The following is a 23,734-nucleotide window of genomic DNA, read 5'->3' on the forward strand; positions in this document are numbered from 1 at the left end:
ATTCGCCATCAATGATTGTTTTGGTAAAGCCATACTCAGTGTATTCATTAGATGAACGGTAAAAAAGTAAGAGCGAGGGGAGGATGACTTATTGAGGCATGCAGGCTGTAGTCTTGCGTCAACTCTATCTGAATTGTGTGATCACATTTGAAAAATATATCTTTTCAAGTTCTATTTAGTCCATATGTGTCAAACTCAAGGGCAGCGGGCCACATCCGCCCGGCATGTAATTATATCCGCCCGAGATCATTTTATATACTGTATTATTGTTATTAATGGCCGGGTATATGAAGCGCTGGTAACACAATAAACTACAGATCCCATAATGCAGCGCTTCAGCTGCCTTGCCAACACTTACGCGTTAATCAAGTCTAGCTTATGATGCTGCAAGTTATTGCGAAGCTAGCTCACACGATGCTGAAGAGAAAAGTTGATTCTGAAAATAGAGCCTTTAAAACCGATGGGAGGCTGAGTATATGTTTACTGAACCCGTGTGTCTCATTTGTGGAGCTAATGTGGCTGTAATTACAGAATTTAATCTAAGACGGCACTATGAGACAAAACATCAGGGTAACCTGAATGCAATGCAGAAGATACAGAAAGCAGAAGAATTAAATAAGAATCTGACACTTCAGCGGACGTTTTACCCGTGCACAATCACAAAGTGATTTCAAGTGAAGCTGCTTTTATGGGAGACACAAATGCACCAGTGCAACTTGCCCCACTTTCCCTGTTGCCAAGTAATGTTAAACCAAGTCGTCCACTACGGTGTTCCCAAATACGCACTTTGCTGATAAACTGAGCGCACTGAGTTTGCACGGCGCTTTGGTGACTTTGAAGAACAAAAAGTCCGTCTACATGCGGCTCGAACCTTGTGCATGTTTGGTAGCACATATCTGTGTGAGAAGCTCTTCTCAGTGATAAAGACTAACAAAACAGCACACAGGAGTCGCCTCACTGATGAGCACCTGCAATCCATCCTGAGAATCTCCACAACACAGAACCTCACACCAAACAGAAACGAACTTGTTGCCAAAAAGATGCCAGGCGTCCAGCTCTAAAATGACATATGAGCAAAGACAACTGAATGATTTGATTTGTTATTGCTGAAAGGAACACATTTTATTTATATTTCCAGGTTTTGTTATGCAGCATGTTCATATTTGAATTTGTATAATTTTGACAGGATATATTTTTATGGAGAGCAAAATCTTTTGGGATATTTAAAATCTAAGTTTATTTTTATATAAAATTACATAAGAGTAAAGAAATTTGAATGTTTGTTCTTTTAACGTTTACTTTATTTCTAACTTGTATAATTTAGACAGGATATATTTTTATGGAGAGCAAAATATTATAAGTTGTTTAAGGTTTGAGTTGATTTATTCACGAATAATATTCCTGTCTGTTTTACCATTCCTACCAAAGATATTTCTGTCGACTAAATAAAAATTCCTTCTATTTAAAATTTAAATAGAACTTGAACAAATACGATAGTTCATAATATCCACACAGACTTGCACGTAAGAGCGGGAGTTATCCGTTTTAACAAGCAGCGTATTGCACTGATACTGAAATAGCTGTGTGTGTATATATGTAGATATGTATGTATATGTATATATATGTTTATATATGTGTGTGTGTGTATATATATATATATATATGTTTTGTGTATATATGTGTGTGTGTATATATGTGTATATGTATAGATATGTATATATATATATGTTTATGTGTGTGTGTAAATATATATATATATATTTGTCACAACAGTGACAAAACAATTACATTGACAATCATGTTACATTATTTTCAAAATGTTTCCTTTTCTTTTTCATTGCTTCTTTAACACACTACTTCTCCGCTGCGAAGCGCGGGTATTTTGCTAGTACATATATATACACACATACACATACATATATATATACACATACATACATACACACACACACATATATATATATATATATATACACACACAGACACATATATACATTGTGGAGAATGGCCGGCCGTTTATCCCGGCCAATACCCCCAAGCCGCCAGGTGGAGCCCTCCTTTCAGCATGGAGGTCCCCAGAAGACCAGCAGGGCATCATGGACAATGGAGTTTTTATGCACAGCCCTGCTGGATGCCATGGGGGCCACTAGGGGACGCTGCAGGGAGGAGTAATGGATATTTTCCCTACGCCCCGGAAGCACACGTGGACAAGAGGAATGATGTGCTTCCGGGGTGAAGAAAAGAACTTGTACCTGACCCGGAAGTGATTGAGAGTCACATGGACTGGGGATTAGGAACACTTCCGGGTCAGGAGATATAAAAGGACTGTGGGAGCTCCCAAACGGTGAGCTGAGCTGGGTGGAAGGGTGGCAACGCGTCTGGGAGCTGGAGGATTGTATTATTGTGTTTCTTAGTGATTATTGTATGAGTATTGTGGAGGAGAGGGTGTTTTGTACACTGTGGCTGAAGAATAAAGTCAATTTGAGGACTTTTACCTGGTGTCTGGAGTCGTGGACAGGGGTTCAAGGGAGCGAGAGTGCCCCCTATCTACCACAACATATATATACAGATCTACATATATATATATATATACATATCTATATATATACACACATATATATATACATATCCACATATATATATATTGTGGCAGTAGGGGCAGTAGTGCACCTCAACCCTCAGGCACACTCCGAGACCAGGTAATAGTCCAAGAATCTTTTTATTCTTTTCCACAGTGCACCAAGCACCTTCCACACTCTTCACAAATCTCTTATCACACGCACAATAACCTCTCCTCCTCGCCCAGACACTTTGCTCCTCTCCCACCCAGCACAGCTCAGTGTCTGGACTGAGGCAGCGCCTTTATAGCCCCTGACCCGAGGTGTTCCTGTCCCAGCAGTCCACAGTTCCTTATTCCTTCCGGTCAGGGCAATCAGTCTATTACTTCAACCCGGAGCACGCCATACCTTCCTGTCACGCGGACCGTGGACGCTCCGGTCATAAGGCACAACAGAGCCCATAAGTCCCCACAGCGACTTCCTGGTGGCGCCAAGGTATCCAGCAGGGCTGTGTATAAACACCACAGAGTCCATAAGGCCCTGCTGGACCTCGGGCATGATCCCGCTGTCGGGAGAGCTCCTCCTGTCGGCCTGGGGGTGCGGATCCGCCTCGAAGCCGGCAGTCTTCCACAATATATATACACATACATACATACATACTGTATACAGTATATCTACATACAGTATATATATACTGTATATAGCAAAATCCCTGTGTATACCACGTTGTCAGTTCAGCAGTCCGGTTGTAATATGACCAAGCTGTGCACTGAGATTACTTTTGAGAATGCAACGTATAGTTTTGTCCAGGAGGAAAGCAATATTGCCTCAAATCAATGGCAACCTTTTGTGGGGTGTGTCCCTGAGACTTATTAATTGTCATCGCTAGGAAGAAACTTACTGGAAATTTGAGGCATTTGATTCGAAATTGGAGATCAGAGGGTATAATGGTGATGCGAGGAATACATTCAGAGTGTGGCGCTCTGCAAGGCCGTCGTGTCTCCTTGCTTCGCGGTTCTGTACTGTTTTATTGTTTGTTTATTACGATTCTTATAGTTATTGTGTAGCTATTCAAGACTTACTGTACTGTTCAGGCACCCATTTCCTTTATTTAATCCGCGACTTGTACGCTATTTTTTGTTTGTTTATCACGATTAGAGATATTTATTGATTCCCTTCTTTAGCTGACTGCCTGCTCATATAAGGCGCTCCGCTGGCTTTTTGTGAAGCAGCCTTTACACAGCTTCTCCGCTGTTTTATAAACGAACGACATACAAAGCCATCCTCTTTCCTTGCTTTGCCAAGGAAGCTGCATTTTTATTTAATCCACAGGTTCTCCGCTGTTTTATTGTTCATTTATTACGATTATTATAGTTCTGTTTATATATCACATTGTCAGTTCAGCACTCTGGTTGTAATATGACAAAGCTGCACAAGCTCACTCTTGAGAATGCAACGTATAGTTGTCCAGGAGAAAAGCAATCTTGCCTGAAATCAATGGCAACCATTTGTTGTGTCTGTCCCTGAGACTTCTTACTTCTCATCGCAAAGCAGAGCCTTACTGGAAATTGGAGGCATCTAAATTGAAATGGGAGATCAGATGGTGTAACGGGGAAGCAAGGAATACATTGAGTATGGAGAAACTCTAGAGACAGCATGTGTATTAACTTGTGGATTTTTCTGTGAGTATTTGGTGGCAGCGTGACGAAGTTGCTTCCGCAAGACCGCGTTAGCTGTGGAGCCCAGCTTGGAGCATATTCTTTTCCCACCTTGTCAATTGTGTAATGCGTTTTTTGAACAGGTTTGATGCATGGAAGTGATCACTCGTACTGCGTTCAGTCAGTTTACGTGAGCTGCTCTCTTGTGTGATGTTGCGATGTCCACGGCTTTATTTAATGTTAGCTAAGACCTGGCACTTAAAAGTTTCTTGCTACAGCAATTTTAACTCCGTTACAAAGTGATCCAAAGTCTCGTTTATACCTCATGTCTTCTCATTAAACTTGTATCTGGCGAATAAAGTATTCAGCGTTTTTCTTCAGCTCTCTTTGGGAGCTCTTCCTTCTTTTCCATGTACTGCGGTCACAGTCAGTTCACATGATTACGTGGGAGGCGTGATGATGTCACACGCAGCTCCGCCACCCCCCCCCACGTCCATCGAGCTAATTCCATCAAGCTAACGTCCATTACAGTATATGGAGTAAAATAGGTTCCAGTTATGACCATTATGCGTAGAATTGCTAAATGAAACCGGCCTAACTTTTGTAAGTAAGCTGTAAGGAATGAGCCTGCCAAATTTCAGCCTGCCACCTACACGGGAAGTTGGAGAATTAGTGATGAGTGAGTGAGTCAGTGAGGGCTTTGCCTTTTATTAGTATAGATATAGGGAAAGCATTTTAAGCTTGGTTTTCTAATGGCTTTGAGTAATCCAGTAGGTTCCGTTTTTATGCCAGCACTCCTGGTGGATTTAGTTTATGTCAAAAACTCAGTGTGTGAGATAATTCAGTATCACACTCACAAAGTCAACCATTGATCCAGTAAGCATATTAGAGTTTCTCTGTTATGCTGTGCAGCTATGGTGGGTTGTATTGGATATATAAAAACAAATTTTCTGAAGTTCAATGTTAAAAATAGCATGATGTTATTGATGGATGAAGCAATAAATATGAATCACCTCTGAGCTGAAAGTATCTTGAATGCATTTGTGCATATTTCTTCCCATCTAGACATAACACTAAGCCAGTCATAACAATGACACTGACACTGGCATTGTGAAAGGTCTTCAAGAACAGGTAGGTGAGAGAGATAGGGTGTCACACTGTTAAGTCATTGACATTGACAGCAGCTTTCATCATATCATGTAATTTTGATTTACACACCAACATGTTATGGAAACATCCTGTAGCCTGTTTGATTTTTGCACTATTCAGTTTAATTTTGACCTCCTCAACAATTTCTACTGCCACAATATTACTTATCAGCTCTATAACTTCATTTTGAATGTTATGCGAGGGAACTGTTGGAAAGTTTTTGAAAGCCAGCACTATTCCTATGTATTGTCTCAAACTGTATTTTGAGAGAAAGATATGGTCCTTGCCACCCTATTCTTAACTATTAAATAAATCAGCAGTACCCCTCAAAACACACGTCAGCATTAATTAATTACATTATTAATTAATTAAATATAAGGAATTAAATTTACTTACTTGTGGAACACTGCTCCTTTTGTTCTTTCCAAAAGCCATATAGGTCTGCAACCTTTTACTATTAGCATTCTTGGTAATCTTGTATGTCCCTATCCTAATCTATCGTCATGAACTTTGGGTAATGACCAAAAGGACGAGATAATTTCGTTTTCTTCTGCAGAATAGAGCTACTGACCCTCCGAGAAAAGTCAAATGAGATGGTTCAGGTATCTGATAAGAACGTCTCCTGGATGTTTACCTGTGGAGGTTTAATGGGCATGACCAACTGGGAGGAGACCTTGGAAAAGATGCAGGACTCTCTGGGAACATTATGTCTCCCAGATGGTCTGGTAACATCTTGGTACCTCACAGCATAAGCTGGCATGTGTTTGTGGGGAAATTGACATAAAAGCCTCATTGCTAAGACTGTTGCCCCCACGACCTGGTGGAAAACGAATGTGTGAATGAATGTTCACAATGCTACTAAACACGGTGTTCACTGAAATCAGGTGGGTGAAATGCTTCAGATGTAATTACACTGAGAGTGTTTGTTTAACAAGAAGGTCATGTGAAAAAAACAGAAGCCTGTGCGATTCCATCACACAAAGTGATGGCAACAGGGGGCTTCTACATGGTTCAGTCCTGTTGCAGAATTTAGAGAACATAGGCCAGGGTGAGCTGGGCTCAAAAGTACAAGGAGATCTGAATCAGTATAGTAAAGTCTGGGTTATAAACCTCTAGGCCTTCTAGAGGCATTCCAGCATCTGACAATAGCTCTGGAGTTTGCTCTGGAACTACACAAATGCGAGCCTGAGGTATAAAGCTGGCACAGACACATTATGCATTTTGTTTACAGGTGGGTGGGGAAGTGGGTTCAATCTTGTGGGGAGGTCGTGTGGCCAAAGTATAGGAGATTTAGTAGGTGTATGGGAGATGATCTATTAAGTGTGGAGTTGTGCACCTTATTTGGGAGATGTGTGAGTGGATGTGCCACTCCATCTATCAGATACATATACAACAGATATTTTCTATCTGTTCATGTATTTCTTTGTGCTATCTCACTGCTTTATCCTTCATCTCTGTTTTTTTGTGTATAATTAACCTTTTAGGCTTTTGGTTTTGAAATTTAGTTAAGGAAAGTTTGGACTATATACACATCAGGGGGACTGCCCAGCTGGCTAGAGGCTGGAGAAACATGGAAGCCACCTGATGATACATAAATTATTCTTGTAATTGACTAGAACCCCGTCAACAGTCCTTCCTTGTGCTCGATAATGCTAAAATAAACTCCAGCCTCCCTGATTTTTAGGTTTGAAAACTGGTTGATAAGTAGATATTAAAATTAAAATTAAAGTTCAAATTTTGTTTAATTTTTAGGGACATTTTTACATAACAGATCTAGAAGAAGTTGTCTGAAAATTAATAGATGAATGGATTGTTACGATTTATTTAGAAGTACATCTAAGGTGGGTTGCATTTGTCAGTTTAGACTTTAGCAACTCTTCACACTCGATATTAAAGTAGATTTTGCAGTAGTACAAGTAACTAGGCCATTGCACATCTAATTGTTTATGTATGTATTTTAGTTTTCACTTTAAAAGCTGTCATCTACTGACAAGATCAATGAAGTAAAGACTCTGCCTCTTTATTCTGTTCACTTAATGAGGTGCTAATAGATTATTTTTTCTTTCCATTGGATACTTTTTTTCACCAGGGTCTTCAATTTCAAGGTCTTCTTACCAGAAATCTAATTACAGTCAAATAATGTGATGTTTTTAAATCAGTGAAGTCAACATTTAAAAAAAAAAAAAGTATCTAGGTTCTTTGCAGAGAACATTACAAAATAATCCACCTGTTTATAGGATTAAAAGAAAGTGCTTAGGGTAGTGCATCAACCAAAATGCACAAGGTGTGACTAACAAATCACCATGTTGTTTTAAAGTAGGATTTGATATGGTTCATTTTATTTTCATATAGATTACCATTGTTTGTGAGTTATGCAGAGAGTGTTAGAGGGGCCGCTTGGGGATGCCAATTATAAGAATGAATGCTTTTTTCCAGGAAGGTGAGGAGGGCTAATGATTTTCATGGACTTTAGATTTACCACAACAATAACTGGCTGTCTGATACAGAGGAAAACTCAATAACTGGTGTTGACTTGTGTGTTCGCCTTTAAATGCTTCAATAATACAAGGTATCTAAAGAAAATTAAAAAATAATGTTTCACTACTCATTCATCCAACAGATTTGGCTAAATCTTTTTATTTTGTTGATAAAGAAAATGTATTGCCGTACAATTATTTTATACAACCATATAATAAACATTAACAAAATTCTAAAATGATGATAGTTTTGCTAGTAAAATACATATTATTAAATTACATGAAACCCAGTCAAAAATTCAATTCAGTTTGTAATTTTAATTTCAGAAAGTTAATGTTTTTCTGCTCTGTTTGGAAGTATTTTAAATAAATGTGTAACAATTTTGCTTGGGAAACAGCTTGCACCAGTGCAGCGCACCTTCAAAGTGAATTGGCATAGGACGGCAGATAATCTAATCATACATCTCAATCAGCTATTTGCAATGTTAACTGTGAAGGTGAGGCCTTTACTGCATTGTAATATGATTATATGTCAAAAACTGTTACAGTAGGTTTTTTATTAGTGTGTTACAGGTGGCTGGGGGGGCAACCTGGCCAGGACGCCCCGGAGGACCGGAGGAGGGCTTAACCCTCCCCCAGACCACATGGGGGTGACCGCCCTGGTGGCTATGAGGACCACGGGTACAGAACTTTTAAACTCAACCCTGTTGGGGCCCGTGGTCACCGCCAGTGGGCACCCAATGCCTTGGGAGCCCTGGACCTCAGCACTTCCACCACAGCTGGAAGTGCTGGGGGGAAGAGGATCAGGCACACCCGGAGTGCTTCCAGGTGCAGGGCCAGTACTTCCGCCACACTGGGGAGTGCCAGTGGAAGATTGCCGGGAGGCACCTGGAGCACATCTGGGTGTGTGTAAAAGGGGCCGCCTCCCTCCATTCGATGGCTGAAGTCGGTAGAGAAGGAAGGACAAGGTCTTGGAGGAGGCAAGGAGACGGCCCGAAGAAGGAAAAGGCATTTGAAGAGTTGGCCTGGACTTTGGGGACTTTAGGGGTGTGTGGTGCACTTTATTAGTGTAGATAATGTATAATAAACGTGTGTTGGGTGATTTCAATTTGTCCGCCTGTCTGTGTCCGGGTCATCTTCCAAAAGTGTTTTGTTCAGTAAATCATTACCTTATTTTTTTAAATAAATGGCTTTATATAGTATATACATACTATAAATACTAATGTTACATATTTTTATCCTGACAAAGGTAAAAAATATATAATATAAGTGAATTACCTTTGATTTTCTGGACAACTGTCAAACCCTTAAATTCTGTTTATTCACTAAGTCAACCACTGTGATTCCTTTGTCCAAATGGACCCTTGCACAGACCTAACCCTGGGCATCTGTAGTCATAACTGACCATTGAGTGAGAGATTGACACGCAGACACAAGCAATGTAATACGAACAGAACCTCTGTTTTATTCTAGCATGTGCCAGTTATTCACAGTTTTGTGAACTATTAAAACACAATTCAATTTAATTTCATAATTAAGGAGAAAAAATCAAAAGTAAGTGACCATATATAATATTTCCTGTGGTTCCACAAAAAAAGTGAAGAAAAATAAAAAAAATAATTGGTCTTCTTACTCCTTAAATATATTGAATTCAGGAAGATGATTTCCACAGTAAATGAAAAGTTATAAATAAGTGAAAGTGGGCACAAAATAATACACGTCACAAAAACCCAAACACCTCCACAAACTCCCAATCAATCACAGGTAAATATATGCTGTATACACTACCTATTGACAGAAAGTATGCTACTCATCACTGCCCCGAAATACTCAGCAGATCCAACCACAAGCCTCTCAGTCTGAAGACAGTCAAAAGATCACCTCATATGATTGCTCTTCAGTTTTACACTCTGAGCAGGTTTTACCTTGCCAACCCCAGCTACCACCCACAAGTGTTCAGCCAATTGCTGAAGACAATGAGACACTCATCTCATGTCAGACTCTAAGCAGATAAATGCTCTCCATATCATACCTTTCTTTTACTCACACAAGTGTAAATGGCATTGTCTGCTTGAGCAATATCCTTTCTCTTTTACAGCTAAAAACTTTTCTTACTCTATAAACTATTACTCTGGATCCTATAAACCTACATCCATATACTCCGGCAACTCATACGTTCACATCTCTTTACCGTAGCGCTACACAATTGCCCAGACGTTGCTCCATTTAAATCTTGAGGCACGCGTAGGCCTCTGAGTCGCACGCACATCCTCATGAAAAAAACACACCAAAGTCCATCCTTCCCTGCTACGATGCAGATCCTTCTTGAAATGCTGCACCGTAAAACTTAAGGGAGGTGTACTGATAACTGTTTAGGCTTGAATTTTTTATTAAAATTACGAATGAATAAAACAGTGACATGGCCCAAAGCGACAACCTCATAGAAGTTAAAATGAATTAGTTTTGTGAAAATTCCACTTGTCAGAAGGGGGATACGCAAGCGAAAAGACCACTAAAAATAAACCCTGGTAACTCCACTTTAAAAAACACATTTTCATCAAAACTTCTATAGGTTTTTGACTCTGTGGGCTACAAAGGTATGTCTTCCCATTAGTTCACTTTGAAAGTCTGTAACTCTGAGTTTTGCTTTTTTAAGGAAGTTAGTGCTACTGCATGTTGTAATGAAGAACAGCACAAAGCAATTAGGACATAATGAAGACAAAAGTGTTTAAATAAATAAATAGGAACAGATGGTACATAAATCTAAAAACATGATAAAAAAAACTTGTGAATAAAGCACTTGCTTGAGAATTATCAAATTACAGATGTCTAGCATTGTTCAGAACATTAAGAAGTATCCTCCAATGTTTATCTTTTTATGTCCTTGAATAAAGTTTAGACGCACCACAAGCTCCACATGCCTTTATTTGTGTAATATCCACTGAGCCATTGAGAACGTGTAAAGTTTAAAGTTCTGAGGATCTGCAATGGTGCTTCTTGAGTGTAATACCTTAAAAGTGGCTGCATTTGATGTTTCTTATAATACTGAGCAACACATCGTAATAAGTAGGGGTAGTTAATTCAAATAAATTATCTAGTATAGTTGTATTGCTATAAGCTACATACATTGTACTGTACATTTTACTAGGAATAGGAACCTGAGTTTATATAACATTTTATTTATTCTTTTATTTTTATCAAAGAGCACATACACTCATACATGAATGCACACACATGCACTCATATAGGTTAAAACTGACTTGCCAGTTTGTTGTTTCGAAGCCCTGCCAATTTGGTTTATGCATCTGCTGCATCTGTCAATGTACATAAATTGTCAGTTTGTTGTTTGCCACGACATTTCTAATTTTTCTATTTATTATACAAAGTGACATTTTCAGCGTTCTACCAAAGATAATGTAACTTGCACACAAATTTCCAAAATTATTATTTGAAATAGAACTCAACTGAAACACATACTCCATTTCTTATGGTAAGGAATGCAACCACAATCACAAGAACAACAACAAAAAGTTCCCATTGTCACATACGTTCGAGTACGAGGCAGCTAAAGGGTCAACGTAATTGTAATAAAACATCTGACCAGGGTGCGGCTGAGTGTGCTGACTGTCTTTCTCAATTCCCTACAGACCTTTCCCTGGAAATCCTGCAAGGTTCCAGTGCCTCAGAAGACATCACTTCGGGAGACAGCCCCTTTGCTCACGTCACTTCCAAAGTTGGCTCCTTTGTTGATGTCACTTCCGAAGCCGGCCCCTTTGCTGACATCACTACCGAAGCCGGCCCCTTTGCTGACATCACTTGCAGTCCAGACGACAGCACTTCTGGTTCCGGCCCTTTTGATGACATCATTTCCTCTATGGGCCTTTAAAGCTTCCATCTTTGGCCAATTCTGATCAGTTCTTTTTTGGACTCTGTTCTATGCCGGAAAACAATATACGGGTGGCTGCACCAAATCTTTATGATGTCTGTGTTGCATTTTTATCACACCATCCACTTAATAGATGATCAATAATTGAAAAATAATTGGATGGAAATCTTACATCTTTCTTAGTTCTTCTTCATTGAAACAATCATTGGTTTCTGATTCTTTGCCAGATGTCAAAAGTAGAGTTAACTAATGGTATGTTAAGGAAAATTAAAGCCATCCTTCTATTCATTTGAAAACCCATTTAATCCAGTTCTTGTTTGCACACATACATGGACCGACATGCACTCATACTGGTTCAGTTTGATTTTCTTCTGTAATATTTAATAATTATTCCTAGAAAGTTGCATTGTGTAGATTAAATATACATGTCAGGAGTGATTTGTTACTTTATTTGATTGGACTGCTGGAGTAAGTCGTTTCTAGTATTTGTACAACAACAGAAATACAGTATGTTGGATGCTTGCATTGATTCTGTAGATTTCAGAGGACTGAAAAAACTGAGTCAAGGTTAACAATGCAGTAACTGAAGAAATTAGGATAATTCCCAGAAATGTTAAAAGAAAAAATTCTATGGTAAGAAATCTTCATTCCTTCAGTATCAGTTTTAATTTCAGAAGCACAAAGTCACAGGGAACGAGAGCTTAGTGTATACGGGGGTGTAAAGCAACAACCACAATGTTTTTGGTTAAAAACACTTTGACATTTCTGTGTGGGCAGGTATGTTATTCTGGTGCAAAATGCTGTTTTAAGTGTGCCACAACTATGGACGTTTTTTCTGCATACTTTCCTGTATATGTCTCAGTACTTCAAAGTAATGCCACTAAATAGCAGTGTTTTCACAGGGAACAAACTCTTTATGAACAATTCAGTCAATGTAGAAAAGCATGATCATCATTGCCTCTTGAAAATCTGTGGCTCAGAGAAAAAAAATTGCAAAGGTTTCTCTTTTTGGAATAAATGGCAGAAGTACACATTTGATCAACTTGACACTTATTAACCAGACTACAGAGATATAACAGCTGGCCATACATTTAATAAATAAACCCTTTGCCTGATTTTTGGGTTCCCCCTGTAACTTTTAATTTAGCTATTAAATTAAATTTCACTAATAGGTATAGATATTTAAAGTAGTTCAGTTTTCAGTTACATAGCTTCTTTAATAATATAGTTAAGATAAAAAGAATAAATACTGGCAATCAAACACTAAACTTGAAGGTCACACAAAGAAAAGGGCCGGTAATTAATGACGTTGAAAATAAAATAATGTCTTAGCATGAGGAGTATCAACATAGAGAAATTTTAAATTAGAGGTACCTGGATGCATAGATTACTAAACTGAATGTCGTGAGGGACACCAAGCTAGGACCAGCATCTCAGCCAGAGTGGGTTTGGGGTCCTTACCTGGATGGGACACCCATAACATAGATGAACCGGGAAGAGCAATAGCTCTAGATGATTGTCTCATCTAGCACAGGGCTAGCACAGCCCTGCTATGGTACGTGGGTACCTCTAGAGGGTGCTGCAGGAAGTTATACTTCCTACTATTTGGGACTTTCTTATTGCCCAGAAGTGCCTCCAACAGGGAATTCCCGGCATCGGAAGTACTCCTGGGTCCTCCATAAAAGGGACTGTACGACCTTGTCCAGCTGGGAGCAGAGACAGGCAACAATCGCCTAGGAGAAGTAGCAATGTGAAGAGAAAGAGAGAGCAAGAGAGAGAGAGAAGAGACCTGATATAATTGTTATACCAAAGGTATTTGTGTAATAAAAGCCCTTCATTTTGAACTCAGGACTGTTTTGTGTGTTTGTGTTTGTGGCTTAGTGGCACCCCTAGACTTCACTATGTAAATGTTAGACTTTCACAATTTGTTAAAGCAGTTTAAATGAAAGAATAATTGCATTGACAAGGCCAAAGAAACATGACAGACCAGCCTTTGAAGCTGCATGAGTGGAGAATGAAATAAAGGGGACTAAATTAAAAGTAATCTTCGCCCTTTAGCATGTTTAAGCTTTTTCTCAGTTAGACTGACTTTATCAGTAAGTCAAGATATAATATGCAGCAGGCAGTACAATGCAATGCTAATTTCTAACAATATATTGGCATTTTAACAGTTTACAACAGACCTGTATGTTGCAATCAATATCTGAGCAACTGTCTTCATTGGAATATACAGTAAACGTAGTGTTACACAGTGTATTCATTTTTCTGCAGATAGAGTGAAACTTCTAGTTCATTTCTCAAATCAAGTCAACTGGACTGCATACTAAACCTTCTAAAAAGACACACAGACAAGGAATGTAACAGTGAAATTTAGAAATAATCCCTCATTCAGATTTAAATCTTCAATGTCTAATTAGGTTGAATAATAGTAATCTGGTTAATGAAAATAAATGTTTTACCCTGAATGTTATGACAGTTTGTTTGCTGTACAGGTGGGAAACATTGTACAGCAATGTTAGGGAAAGTCCAGCAGAAGAATTGTCACAAAAGAGACAGAGGTCAAAAGCCATGACGTTTTTCTGACATTTTGGCCGCCCATGCTCATGGGCATTTTCTGTTACCAAGGACATCTATTGTCATGAACCAAGACCCCTAGAAAATGAGATTCTCAGATTACTGTTTATTCAGCAAAGTGAAAATGAATGGACTTTTTTTTATTATTCCTTGTCATCTAACAAATACCAATACTTTAATTCAATAATTAAAAAATAATTGTTTCTTAAAATTCTCATCACAATAATAAGAGTTTTCCATAGTATTTGAAGAAAAAAAAATGCATGCTGTAAAAATAATCCCAATCCATGGACCTCCTGGTAAAAGCAAAAAACAGAAAGGTAAACTCTCTTCACAAGTATCTGGGATCAAAACCAGATGTGCCATCTTAAGTTTCTCAAGATCAGTTCCGTGCCCCTCGTCAAGCATCATTGGAGGCCCTGACATACAGCTTTGACACACCAATCTTCCCAACACTTTCTCTCTCCCCACCATTCTTGCACTCTTCTTCCATCACATTTTCCTTCCTGGTCTTTCTGTCTGAGTCTCTGAGATTGTGTCCCCTCCTCTTCTGTCCCTCTACTTTAGTTGTTCAGGGATCGAATCGTGCTTGCCTTTCGTTCCTGCTCTCTGTTGGTCAGCAATATGGGAGCACAGGGTTACAGCTCCACCATACCTTTCAAATCTGTTGAGGTAAAACAAGAACACTAACCACTGTCCGCCTTTACTCTGTCACAACTGTACTGAAATAAAATTACGCACACACGCACATTCATACATGAAAATGTCACTATTTGAAAATGCCATCCTATTTGAACATGAATTGTCATTTGAACATGTTTTTTTTTCTCCAATCTTGCCTGTACTCCATGTTATGGTGCATGCTACTGAAAATACAGACAGACTTCTACTTTTTGGGTGCATACACCGTCACCATGACACTGCCAGATCTAAACACTAGCGTGGAAAATTTCTCACATACTAAAGTGACTATAGCTGCAGGTGGAAGTCTCATTTTACTTTATGATGCCAAGCAGAATTGTTCTGTGGTGCTTCAGAATATTAGCCAGCAAAAGTCTTGTGAAGAAGCTGTCTGTTGTTACAGTTCTGCCTTTGTCCAGTCTGATAGCGGTCACGGGACATCATATCTTTGATTGCCGGTACAACAAGTAATTCTGAGCAGGTGTCAGCCACAGTACTCTCTTGTGAAAAGAATGGAGATAAACGGCATCAACTCAGAGTGAGAGAGGCAAGTTCGTTGTACCACGTGAATGACACTGACAGAATAAAACTGAATAATAAAAGAACATGTGCTAACTTTTACAAGTAGCCAAAATTTACACCCAGTGTTACAGACTCAAATCAAACGTATGTTTTTATTATATTATAGTAACTAGCAAAATACCCGCGCTTTGCAGCGGAGAAATAGTGTGTTAAAGAAGTTATGAAAAAAAAGGTAACATTTTAAAAATAACGTAACGTAATTGTTTTAGGCTTATTTTAGTATTGAGAATGATGAGTATGATTGTAAATGTTGTGTATGAGAAATACACATTTTTAGGAAGTAAGGATCTCTTTGTAAACAATGCTTGCAGTTCTGCCCTCAGGCTGTAAAATTTCTGCTGAGCTTACTCTTGAGCATGCAATGTGAGAAGCAATCTTGTGACAAGTCAATGCCGGCCTTTTTTAGAGTCTGGCCCTGTGACTCATTTATTGTCATAGCGAAGCAGACCCTTACTGGAAATTAGGGGCGTTTGAATTGGAATGGGAGGTCAGAGGGTATGAGAGGGATGCGAGGAATAAATACAGTCTTCTCTGAGCCTGTCTCAGTGAAGACAGTTGCCTCAATGAGGTTCTTGTGCAGAGATTCGATCTAAAGCCTGGTGCCATTACAAAGTTTTGGTGGTGGTAAGTTTCGTAGTAAAGCAGTGGTGTAAACGAAAAGGCAGGAGTCACCAGCAGACGTGAAGCAAGGTGAACAATAACAGGCTTGAAGTGGTGGAGTAAAGAAGAAGGGAGCAGTGAGCACGAACAGCTGAGGACAGTAAGGAAGCGAGTGAGGAGGCACATGAGCACGGGATGTCGTTAATGTATATAGGCAGGGAGGTGTGTGGACAGCGGCCGTGTGGAAAAAGGAAGGGGGACCTGGGGTGGCCCTTGTGTGTGAAATAAATCCTCTTTTAATGGAAATAAGGAATGAAACTGCCAAAAGGAGAGGTCAGTTCCTAAACTTCCTTATGGCCTAATGGTGAGAACCACCAAAAAGAAGATGTTATTTTCAAAGGTTCATTACGGGGCACAACACAAAATGAAACATACTTAACATTTGTAAGTACAGTGTAAAGGATGAGCATGGGAAAATTGGAAGTAGCAGAAATAGTAAGGAGGGGTTTCCCCTATCTATATATACAGTTTAGGGGGTATACCTGTTTCCCCCCCTTGGGTGATGTAATAGGACATGATACATACCTAACTTTTATAAGTACACTGCAAGGAATGAGCACACAAAATTTCAGCTTCCCACATATATGGAAAGTGGGAGAATTAGTGATGAGTCAGTGAGGGCTTTGCCTTTTATATGTGTTCAAGCAGAGAAGTAGTGTGTTAAAGAAGTTATGAAAAAGAAAAGGAAACATTTTAAAAATAACATAACTAGCGGTAAAGCAAGGGAGACTCTGTAATAAGGACGGTTGGGTGCACGTAGAAGGGGTGCCTGCTAACCTAAAATGGATATTCGCTTGGCTTTACTTGTCTGTTGTGGAGCGGGCGTCGGCCATGGATGGACGCTAACGCTGAGTCACCCGTGTGAGACGGACTTCATTCTTCAATAAAGGAACTGTCGCCGGTGAGACTGCTTGTTTACATGTAAATTAAGTAAATGTGTCCGCGGCACACATCAGGATTGGTCGCTGGATTGACTGCAGACTTCCCAGGCCGTGTGATTATAAACTTTTAATAGAAAGTTCAGATAAAGGACTGGGGAACGTGTGGGGATTGTGTGTGTCTGGGTGTCTAATTTATATGTGTATATAGTTGTAATACAGGTTAAGTAACGTGAATATATTTGCGCCGTTTATAAATAAGATATTTATTCCGTTTCTTTACCTTTCTTTTTTTCTTTCTTTCTTTCTTTCTTTCTTTCTTTCTTTCTTTCTTTGCTTTCTTGCATTCTTTCATTTTCGGCAGCGTCTCTATGAAGTTGCGGATTTACCTGCGAGTATAATAAAGGAACTGTCGCCGAGCCGGTGAGATTGCTTCTTTACATGTAAATTAAGTTAACGCTTCCGCGGCGCACATCAGGATTGGTCGCCGGATTCTCTGTAAACTTCCCAGGCCGTGTGATTATAAACTTTTAAAAGAAAGTTCAGATAAAGGACTGGGGAACGTGTGGGGATTGTGTGTGTCTGGGTGTCTAATTTATATGTGTATATAGTTGTAATATAGGTTAAGTACAGTACATGTGAATATATTTGTGCTGTTTATAAATAAGATATTCTTTCAGTTTCTTTACCTTGCTTTCTTTCTTTCCTGCTTTCTTGCATTATTTCATTTTCTGTAGCGTCTCTATGAAGTTGTGGATTTGCCTGTGAGTACTTACTGACAGCGTGTCTATTAACTTATGGATTTTTCTGTGAGTATTTAGCGACAGCATGACAAAGTTGTTTCCATCTAGCTGCATCAGAAAATGTACCACGATGTCTGACACGCCTCCTTTTTACTGTTTCCTCACAGCTTGGAGTGCTGCTGATGGATGGCCTTATATGGGCAGGCAGTCAATTACGTAGAAGGCATGGGGATGGAGGACGCAATATAAGCAGGCAGCCAACTACGTGGGAGGCGTGGTGATGGGGGACGCAATTCCGTCTCACACGGCGACCGAGCTGCAGGCTATGGCCGTATATATGTACATAAGTAGGACTGTGTTATGACCATTACACGTAGAATTTAGAAATGAAACCTGCTTAACTTTTGTAAGTAACCTGTAAGGAATGAGCCTGCCAAATGTCAGCCTTCTACCTACACGGGAAGTTGCAGAATTAGTGATGAGTGAGTCAGTCAGTGAGTCAGTCAGTCAGTGAGGGCTTTGCTTTTTATTAGTATAGATAATAATAGCAGCTCACTACTCAAAATGAGGAGCGTCTGGTCTCAAACCAGCAACCTTCAGTTTAAAGCAGCAGCTCATACCTCACTATCCAGGAACATCAGTCAATTGACATTTGAGCTTGGGTTTGTAACTCATTGACAGCAACATGTAAACTGAAAGTCTTCACACATTATACACTTCACGCCATTATTAGTATAGCATGGAAAAGGTTTCTGTTTTAGGTATGTGTTCAGCATTTCTTGTCTTGCATTTACTTTCATCCTACACTTACCCAGATCTTTGTAGACACGGAACACACATGAAATGTATTTATTCCAAATAACCATATACTGTATTATTTTCCCAATACAACTCCGAGCACCTCACAAGTAGATAAGGAGCCTTGGCTTGAGCTGGGAGAACTTTTTCCCAGAGTTGAGCTCCATCAAGTGGGGGGATAGGATAGCAGGCTGCTTGCTGCTTATGCTGATCGACGCATTTACAAAACAAAAGACGCTGATGGAGAGGTGCGAAGGAATGTATGGTGGGCCGGATTATGAATTTTTTCGTAGGCTTCAGGGATTCTAGTGTTAAAACACTGCCATGGTGTTTCAGTGAGGATGGGCGAAAATGTTTCTTCCTGTTCCTTTTTGTATTTGTTTTACTCTCTTCAATAAAAAACCTGTTCCCAAAAAATGAAGCAAGAATTTAAGAAATAAATTACCAAAGCCCAAAACATTAAAAATAAAAGACAAATTAAAGATCTGTCTATAGAGGTCAAAAGTGTTTTTCAAAGATTTTTGAATGGCAGGCCACCAGGACATTAATTTGAAACCAGCAAAGTTAGAGCTGTTAAATCAGTTCTAAAGCAGAACACCATATCCTAATCATAAACCATCAACTTTTACTCACAAAAAAATTGTAACCTTATGTGATTGTTTTATATGGTTTTAATTGAGTTATCCATAATCCTAGATGATGCAACACTAATTTAAATAAAGTTGTCATGTGACAACATTTCTAAGACATATCTCCTGACAGCTGGCAGTCATGTCACAGCAATGAGACTAGAAAATGGCATTGTATTGATTCCAAAACCGGATAATTACAATAAAACAAGTCTAAAGTCAAATTGAAAATTAAAATGAATATGAAAGTGAATATGAAAGTGAAAAAGTAATATCGAAAAATATATAAAAATGTATTACGTAAAAAAGAAACAAAAAATCAACAAGAAGTCACATATATCAACAATAAGAAGCTAACTAACACCATGAAAACATTTTCCACATTTATCCACAGTCTTGGATGTCAGGTTTAGACTCTTAAAATCCTCCAAGTGTTGACATAATGTCTGTTGTTGTACGATGCTTGATATCCATGGGAGTGCTTTGGTAACAACTTGTCAAGTGGTCAAAAAATAAATAAGTATAATAAATAAAAAATGAACAAAACCAAATATGACCAACAGAGAGAAAAAAGGACACATAAATGAATAATAATGATAACAACAATCCAAAATCATTACAGCAGTAAGCCCTTTATAATTTAATGCATGTTCTAGATAGCTTCAGAAGGTGGTGTACAAGGAAGAGAGAGACAAGTTCAATGAATAAGGAAACTGGCAATATTTTACTGGTAGACTAATAGGCATGCAACTCAACAGATTCTAGGGAGACCTGATCCTCCTTATGAAGGAAAGGCAAAAACATGAAAGACTAAAATCATGATATAAGACTAGAGGCCAGCATACGATCCCAAGCTGGGACAGCATAAACTGGATTTCTTCTTTGATAATCAAGTTGGTGAGAGAGATGCTTTAAAGGTGTGACACTGTAATGTCAATAGAAGGTGCAGGAATGCTGGAACAACAAGTGCTATGAAATGAAATTCTAAGTAGGGCCTTTTTTACAGAAGTCTTCTAAGTCTTAGATAGAAGTGAGCCCAGGACAAAGTTTAAAACTGTTTCACAGAAAAGGAGATTGAGTTGAGAGGTGAGTTGTTGCAAGGGTTAATGGAAGATAAAGAGGACCAATTTCAGAGAAAAAGAAAGAGAGAAAGTTTCATGGTGCCTTGAGTTAGGCAGGCCACTCTCTTAAGGTACGATTAAAGATTTGTGTATTTGTCCTAAGTTTATTCCATATTTTTGTGTTATTTTCCAGTTTTAGGAAGTATTTATGTTATGTTATATACTGTTTTGCTTTGGTTGCTGGTGCCACTTTTATGACTCACATTGATTGTGCAAGCCATGCTGCTTATTAATAACCAGACATCTTGTTAATAATGACTATAATGACTATAAAAGGCAGCATCATGTTAGGAGCAGTGTACTCGTTTTGACCTAAATAAAGAAACAATTCAAATCAATTTTTTAATGTTAGATTGTTAGATCTTTTGGGTTCTGAAAATCTCCTTGTAAGGTACACACTGGGGCTCCACCCTTGACCTTTATTTTGTTTTATTTTCTGCAGTTTTCTTTTTTCATTTGCTCATTAGCTCACTGCGTTTGGAAAATTGTTTGAACAAATTGTCTTTTGGTTAATAATTTTGTATTAATTTTTCTCGTGTTTTGCAATTGTTTCATTTTGCTGAATTGTTTTCAGTGTCTTTAGATGAGGAACCCATGGGTGCAGAGCCCCCTAATCCTACTGGTATACTCCCCTTTGCAGCTGATGGTTCCACTATTGTTGCAATTGCAAACTGTAATTGCTTTTGTTTTCAAGGTGATCTGTGCAGACCTTGACAACTGTTTTAGGAAAGACAGGGTGGTTTACATTCTAAAACAGTACTACCTTTGACTGGGGACCACTAGTGTTTAGCCTATGTCAGTTTCATAAATCAGTTTTATATTCAAGGAAATCTTGAAAACTATCCAACCTGCTTTTTTCAGAAAGATATCAATATAGTCAGTGTCAACAGTTATCAATTGATTAAAGAAGTGCTTCCAGAAATCACAACATTACCTAGGAAACAATCTCAATAAATATTTTAAGACATTTTTAAAATGTAAGATGAAAATTCAGGATTTGCTTTGGTTCATTTCAGTCTTTAGTATAGTTACCCTACTGTAGATACAAAATATAGTATATGCAAATGTGTAATATGTATGGTCTTTAACAGAATTACAATGCCAAAACAGAAAAGTTAAGATAAAATTTGGCCTTCCACAACAACCTTCCTGGTGACATGTTCTGTTGCTCTTCACCTTGTCATGGTTTAAATTTAGCTGAAGCAGAGTTTGGCAGTCAGCTCTGGCTGTGTTTCAGCATTTGAACACATTGATCCATGCATGCACTGTGGCAGGCATTCTCCTTGGTGAACTCCATGGTTTTAGCCTTTGCTTTTAAAATAACTGATCCTCTTCTGAGAGGAATTACTTGGCAATTCCACATAACTGCCAGGCTAAGCTATCTTCTTTATTAGGTCAGAGTGTATTTACAACACCATTAAGCCAAAGCACAAAGCACATGAGTCCTAAAATGTAACAATTTTAACTATTTTAATGAGTGCCATTTTAATAAACAGTGGATAGATAATGTTTCTGTTATACTTAGATGTAGAAGCCTTTTTAAGATTGAAAATCAAAAAGTGCCTCTTTAAACACATATTTTAAAGACCATCTTTTGTAAAAAAAAATTGTACATACAAATAACACTTTACACACATTTTTATTCTATATTTTTATTGTGCAGATATGAGCATTAAAGTTAGTAAGAATTAAATCATCCAAGTTTGTGAAATGGGTAAATATTATGTGTCTTTGTTTTCCATAACACCACAAAAAAAAAACATGTACTGGCTTTAAAGAAAAGCACATCGTTATAATATTTTTTTTAATCTTCTTTATCAGCAAGCAACTGAGTTCCTCTAAAGGTTTGTATACATTGCATAATACAAGGGGCCTTACATAAAATATTGCAAAAATGTGGAAAATATACATAAAAATGTGTACAAAAAAGCCTGACCACACAACATGAAAATACACAAATTAAAAATGTTGTGAAAATTCAAATATTTCTTTTAGTACTTTATTTTACAAATTTTATCTGTAATGAACTACACAATTCCATGTTTTTTAGTTGCTTAAAAACAAAGTAGCGATTTATTTTAATACTGTATAATGTCCATCCCAGAGTGTTATAATGTTTTTAAACCCATTTAATCCTTTTGCATTTTGCTTAATAAAGTAATCATTAATAGAATCAGACTTACAGTATTATATGCAGTGTTGTTGACTGTGATTATTGAAAAAGTCCAGATGAATTGTTGGGGTGCCAGCAGGAACATGGCTTTTACTTGAAATAATAAATAGAACCAAAGTAACAAGTGCATGATGGTAGAATATCGAACAAAAAGCCTTGCTCAGCTGCTGGTTGCAGTTAGAAGACTCTACAGTACAGAGAAGTCAGTCTTCAGGGTCGGAGCTCTGTTGGGTGGGTGGCTCATCTCCAGAATGAGATGCCTCCTTCCATGAGTGTCCTTCTTTTATAGCTCATGGACTGGAAGATGAAGAGTCAGTTGCCCTGAATGAACTTCTTCTCGGAGCAGTGGGTGGAAAAACAGACAAAATAGTCCATGATTGCACCTTGTGGGTGGTATTGCCTACCTCTGATGTGCCTGTAAGGTGCTCCTCTGACTCGCATGCATGACAACAGCATATATGTGACGCCTCCAGTGTCCACATCCTTTTGGCATTACACATTTCTCTGGTCATTATAAGGAGTGCGACTCCAGCTTATTTGGTGTTTTTATATTTATAATTATTTAAACAACTTTGCAGAAATATATACTGCATGTCTCTGTTGATCAGTGTCTACAATAAAATGTGAAAACCTCCAAGGAGGTGAATACTTTTTAGAGGCACTATACATTGTCTTGTGTGCATCCTATTGCACCTGTAGTAAACAGCTAATTTTTCAATATAAATTACAAGTTTTATATTTTTGGTTTTAAGGCTAGGTAATTATTGCTACAAATAAACATGGCCATGTGAAAATATGTGTCTTACATACACTAAATTGTTTTTTGTATGTCAGCTGATGTGAGAATGGAATCCCCCTTTGGGTTAACAAGGTTACAATCTCTCTATCATTTATTTATGTTTGTAAACAACTTGACAGTATTTGTAGACTGGTGTTTAATTCCAGAAGACACAAGATTCATCTTAAACACAATTTAATGACCAATAAAATGAAAGAATATAAGGTGCGTCTTGGGAACTGCAGGTCTGACATTGTGGTCAGCAACACAGGATCGCCACAGGGGACTGTACTTTCTCCGGTCCTGTTCAGCCTATATACTTTGGACTTCCAATACGACTCGGAGTCCTGCCACGTGCAAAAGTTTGCTGATGACACTGCTATTGTGGG

The sequence above is a fragment of the Polypterus senegalus genome, chromosome 7, assembly GCF_016835505.1.
Source record: "Polypterus senegalus isolate Bchr_013 chromosome 7, ASM1683550v1, whole genome shotgun sequence".
Classification (NCBI taxonomy): Eukaryota; Metazoa; Chordata; class Cladistia; order Polypteriformes; family Polypteridae; genus Polypterus; species Polypterus senegalus.